The sequence below is a fragment of the Pteropus vampyrus genome, unplaced genomic scaffold, assembly GCF_000151845.1.
Source record: "Pteropus vampyrus isolate Shadow unplaced genomic scaffold, Pvam_2.0 Scaffold236, whole genome shotgun sequence".
NCBI classification, from domain to species: Eukaryota; Metazoa; Chordata; class Mammalia; order Chiroptera; family Pteropodidae; genus Pteropus; species Pteropus vampyrus.
In genome coordinates this window covers 770,445-776,432 of record NW_011889017.1, presented here as the reverse complement: position 1 = coordinate 776,432, position 5,988 = coordinate 770,445, and the positions used below count along the sequence as shown (strand labels likewise).

The following is a 5,988-nucleotide window of genomic DNA, read 5'->3' as shown; positions in this document are numbered from 1 at the left end:
TATAGCAGTTGAAATTATATTGCAATACAATTTTACAACTCTATCTGTAAACATCCTGAGGTCACTAATTATTACTTTGGAGCACATAAATATTTATGTGTAGCATTGCTGCCATGCTAAATGACAAATCATGTCAAAAAAGCAAAATGTGTAAGAAAGAAAAGATAAGCATAGAATTCCAAGTGGCTAGGGTGTAAATAGCATTTACAGTTATACTAGGGAAATTTCTACATATTGATGACATAAGTTTGATGTAATAAGAAGGGAATGGGCACACGGGAGGAGTGTATGTATCTAATGGGGTTGATAGTGTGTGAACAGAGAGCTGAGTTTCCATCTTCCAGAATGAAGATGAAAAATCAAGGAGCAGCAACATAAACATAGTTATTTAGCAAGAAATACATGTAAAAACCAGAAGAATAACATAAAAGAGTTGAAAGTGGTTGTATCTAGGAAGAAAAATTCTAAGGGAAGGTTGAAGGGAAGGAAATGGCTAAGTTTTATAAGGCTTGCAACAAGCTTTATAAAACTAACCGACTTTTTAAAATATGGCTTTGTATGACAGGTAAAAATCTAAAGTGAAAAGAAATAATGCCACGCAGAAAAACATTTACATTATGATGTATTTATTGCCATAGTCATGAAACAATATAATTATCATATCAAGAAAATAGAAAAAAGTAGTGAAAATTTATATAAAATGTCTATAATAGAAAAATAATTAATTAATGATATTTATATAATGTAACTTTATATCATTAAAAACCATGTGGAAGAAAAATTTAACGCCTGGAGAAATGCAGAAAAAAATGTATAAATAGATAGGCTTCCAAGATGTAAAGATGGTATCAGATAAGTTCTGTATGACTATTACATTTGTGGGGAAGAAAGAGAGACGAGGGAGATTAAGAAATACATCAAAATCAAAACATTCAGTGATTATTTCTATTTGATGGAATTATTAGTGCTTTTAAATTTTCTTTTTTACATTTGTGGTGTCTTTCAATTTTCTACACTAAACATGTGACATATGTACATAGAGAGAAAATATTTTTCAAAATACACAATAAACAAAACTATAAAACTAAAAACACATGCCATTCTCTTGAGTCCATGGCGAGTCTCAAATCTACTAAATTCAGAGTGAGATGTAAAATTTTAAACAAGTTCATGATTATCCGATGAGCTAGATAAAAGATTAAAAAGTACAGTTGCTTAAGTAAATCTTTTGAGTGTTTCTGAGAAAAAGGTAAGAAAATAAATTATGGCTCTAGTTTAGTAAAGAGTCCCATTTGGTTAGGGTAAACCAAATGGGACTCTTTACTAAACTAGAGCCATAATGCAGGTCACTATTATATATCCTACTGAGCCACTCATTTCCCCTAGTATGATGGTTTTGTGTGAACCACACTAGGTACCTAGTAAATATTTACTGACAAAATCCTTGCATGAAGAGCCAGTGCCCTCCTACTCCATTATCGTTCATTTCATTATTCTCCAAAGTCTGTTTGCTTTGCTTCTTAAAAAGGCATATTTGCTAATCTGAACACTCCATATCAGCTCTCTGAGAAAATACAGTCTTTTCCAGGTCTATCTACCAAGAAACTGAAAATATGGACAGTTGATATTTTCTGTGCCTTAACATCTTGTGCTAATGGCATTCACATATAATTTATCTCTAATGTCTTATGGTACCAGTGCTTAGATTTCTGTTTCTTCCTATAGTCTAGAATACTCTCTTAAAGTTTTTTTGTCCAGCAAGTACATATGAAAGGGAAACCACAAAAAGTTTAATATACCCTTACATTTGAGCTAGGGATGAAGTTTGCAATTTTCTTAGAGTTTGCTTTCCCATGTGTAAATGACTAGCTGCTTCTGTTAATTATAGCTCTCCCACTGCCACAAGGAACTTCTCAAAGCATTTTTCTCCTTGACTTTCATAGAATACAAGCTTCTGGCTTCCCTTCTAAATATGGATTCTCTTTTCCAGTCTTCTTTGCAGCCTCCTGTTTGTCTAACAATCTTTTAATTGGTTTACTTTGGACCCTTTTTCAAATGTTCTTTCTTTTTTCGGACTTCACATTTTCAAGTGTTGATCTGATTTACTCAAGGGCTTCTGTTACCATGTGTATGCAAATAAAACTTTTCCCTCTCTCCTGAGTTCCAGGACCAGCTGCCTCCTAGCCTTCTGCAGGTGGATGTCTTCTTTAGACTCTGACTTTAGTATATTCAAAAAGGGATGCAGGACCCTCTCACATGAAAAAAATTTCTCTGCTGGTGTTTGCTATCTTGGTAAACTGCACCATCTCTCCTAACTTTTCCAAAACAGAAAGCTTGGAGTCATTTTTAAATTCCCTCCCCTTAATTCCTACATTAAAAACATCAACATTGCTGTTGATTTCACCCTCAAAATATATAATCAATATATGCTTCATCTCCATCACTATGACCCTAAACCCGCGATCACTTACCAGGGTTTTTTATACAATGTCTTCCCAAAGGCAATGCCTCCAGATAGGTGCCTCTTCAATTTTATTCCACTGCTGCCCCCAGTGCCTCTTGGATAAGGTCAGGTTCCCTCTTTGTGCTTCCATAGTACCATTTACTTACCACACCACAACCCTCACTGAAAGCTAAGATTTGATGTATGGCATACACAAAAATTTAACGTAAATATATTAATGATGATACACTGAGAAATGAATTAGTGTTTATACTCATTTTTCATTTTCTCTACTATACGAGAGTATCAGTGTTTAAGACCAGAGACCCTGTTTCTCTTGTTGCTCACGTGCCCTCAGGAGCAAGCATAGCACCTGGCACATAGTAACAATTATAGCAACTATGTGAGGAGATGGATGTGTTTATTAACATGATCGTGGTAACCATGTCTCAAAGTATACTTACATCGAATCATCATGTTGTACACTTAAATATACACAATTTTGCTAGTCAACTATACCTCCATAAAGCTGAAGGAAAAAACAAAAACCAAAAAACAAAAAACTTAGGAGCTCTTGTGTTCAATGGCCACTTGCAGGGCTTGAGAGCCAGTGTAGCTTCCTTCAAATTCTTAGTCTGATTAGCCCAAAAAATATAGCCTTAGGTAAAATCCTGGATGTTTGCCCAATTTCTCTGATCAACTTGCCTTGAGATCAAGTGAGATAAATTAAGTGGGATAAACAATAAAATATGCCCACTGACTTCATCAGAAAGATGTCAAAAGTGTTCTTGGCAAGGGCCACGCTGAGGGGTGTGAGTGGACAGAGCCCAGACTGCCTAATGGAAGAGTGACCAGAAGGTAACAAACTGGAGTCAGCAAAGAATACTGTCCTCCTGAGAAGCTCGACAATGAAAATTAGAAAGACAATAGGGTGACAATTAGAAGAAATAAATTTGATTTATTTTTCTTATTTTTTTTAATTAGTGGAAGATACTGGGACAAAACTACACAGTCGAAAGAAAAGGCTAATAGAACAACTGAAAATAAGAGATGAGGAACGAGATATCCTTGGAGAGGTGGTAATCTAAGACAGGATGTGGGAAGATTTGGCTTATAAAGGAAAACAAACACTTTTTTAAGAATGAAAGACTGAATAAACAGAAAAAAAGAAAACAATCACTGGTTAGGTTGTTAGTAGGAAGTTGAAGGCAGTAAGCCTGAAGACTTCAATTTTCTCAGGGAAGCCGAAGTCAAGATCAACTGCTAATAAAGAGAGTGAATATTGTATACATGGGTATGTATATAAAAAGTTAATGTACATAAAAAGTTTATGTACATGGGTATGTACATAAAAAGTTAATAATGAGGCTCTCAGCTCAGTTCTTCTGCCATAGTTCTTATTGGAAAATCAGATTTACTTGGAAACATTTGGATTTATAGCTCATTTCTAGGGAAGAATATAACCTCCTAAAATAGCCAGGTACTCTGTGTCCTGATCTTCAACAAATCAAAGTAATGGAATGGCTTTTTTTTTTTTAAATAACTAAAAACATAATTTTTATAGTAGTAGTTAACCCAGGAATAGTCGAAGCAACTAATGACTGAAATCTTGGAATGATTTAATTTTGATCTATCAACCTAAGCCATCTAACACAAAGTAAGCAATATGTTTTTGAAATATCATTTGCTATTTCAGTTATGACAAAACGGTTAGGTTCCAGCAGTTGCCTGCAGCACTCATTAAAATGATCTAGTTTCACACTGCCCATTAGACACAGTCCATGACACACTTCATCCAACATGCAATGAAATTACTAACATTAGATGTTCAAACACAAGAGGCCAAGGATCAAGAAAACTGCAATTCACTGCAATTTCCAACAATCATTCCATTGCTACTGACATGAAACAGTGATAAGAAATTACTGAGCCTCACTTAATAAATGACTATCCACTTGCTAATATTTCCTCCTACACTTGATTTCAAGGAGTGAAAATATTTAAAAAGGTCTCCACGTAATATGTAATAGTAATAATTCAGCAATTAACTATTGTCTGATCCTTTAAAAAATAAAACTGATTAAAGTGACATTTTTTCTTTCAGTTGTCATTACTCATTTCTTGAAATTATATATAACAGTAAAATTTATTAAATGGTTCCAAGGACATGTGAGTATCAAATCATATAATCCCAATATTTTCAATAGGAGAGAAAAAAAGTCTGAGGTAATCAGGAACACAGGTAATCATTTTTCCCAATATAAGTATCATCCAGTGTTTTACTCAATTAAATTATTTTTCCTTCAAAATAATTAACTCTAAAATAAAAGTTATTTGTTTCTTAGGTTCAAATGTAATGAACTGTTTAAATATGCAGATTCACCACAGCTTTAGATCTGCTAACTGGACAGAGTAATTTAGCAATTGTGGCTACATTGCAAAATTAAATGCAAAAATTCAGATCTAGCATGATATAGATAAATGAAAAATTTTAATCCTTAGTAATATCAGAAAAGAAGTGAGAACTGAGCTAGGTTATTCCAAGACCATTCCCTATGAAATCACATGATGCAAAACAGGAAAAAAAACAAGCCTATTGTTCCTCTCCCAACAGGCTAGTGATAGAGCAGATTCTGAAGATATTTTACAAGCATTTATTCAAGGCATAAATGCATTGGTACAAAATGCTAGAAATATATATGTGTATATATGTATGTGAACATATTAAAATAAATGTCAAGGTTTTCAAGAGAATACAACCTGACATACTTTGAGTTAATCGCTTTTCAGTCTTTATGATTTTACTCTTGAATAACAGAAAAGCTTCTTAAAATCTGAAAAATGAAAATTACTGTGCAATTATTTTTTTAAACTAGAAAATAATTTGAATTATAGAACATTAACGATTGAATATGGCATAAATTAGAAAACATTTTTAAAATTGGGTAATGTAGAATGTAAAATTAAAAATATATGTATGTGAGATGCTAAAATAATCAATAAGATAAATGAAAAAATTCTCAGTTAATAAACTTTGTATAATTATAATGTAAATTATATCATACATAATTATATGATATATAATTATATTAAACATAAAAATGTAATGCATTAAAATATTATTTTACTAAGAGCCAAAACACTTAAATTTGGGATTCTACTCTACTAGATAACCTCTCTGATATTAGATTTCTTTTTATAAAAATAAGGATTATATGTTAAGTGCATTGCTTATGTCATAGAAACACTTTCCATTCCCAGTGAGATATCTGTAAAATTTCTAGGAAACTGCAAAACCTTATTCAACTATATGATGGAACTGTAAAAACAATAATGAGCCTTTTTTGTCTAAATTTTAAAAACATATTGTAGGACTCCATCATTTTTGACTCATCCCAATTCCTAAAACGTACTGGGATTAGAGATTTCTATTTCATAGTTAAAATTCTAAAAAGTTTCAATTGTTTTGCTTAGTAATTAATACAGTCAATCCTCTGATATATTCACAGATTCTACATTTGCAAATGTGCTTACTTGCTAAAATT

At 32.4% G+C, this 5,988-nt stretch overlaps 1 protein-coding gene across 1 annotated transcript in view; it reads right to left on the bottom strand.

Moving 5' to 3' along the window:
• Window positions 1-5,988, bottom strand: part of MYO16 (myosin XVI) — a 494,098-nt gene that overhangs the window by 368,838 nt on the left and 119,272 nt on the right. The window lies entirely within an intron of this gene.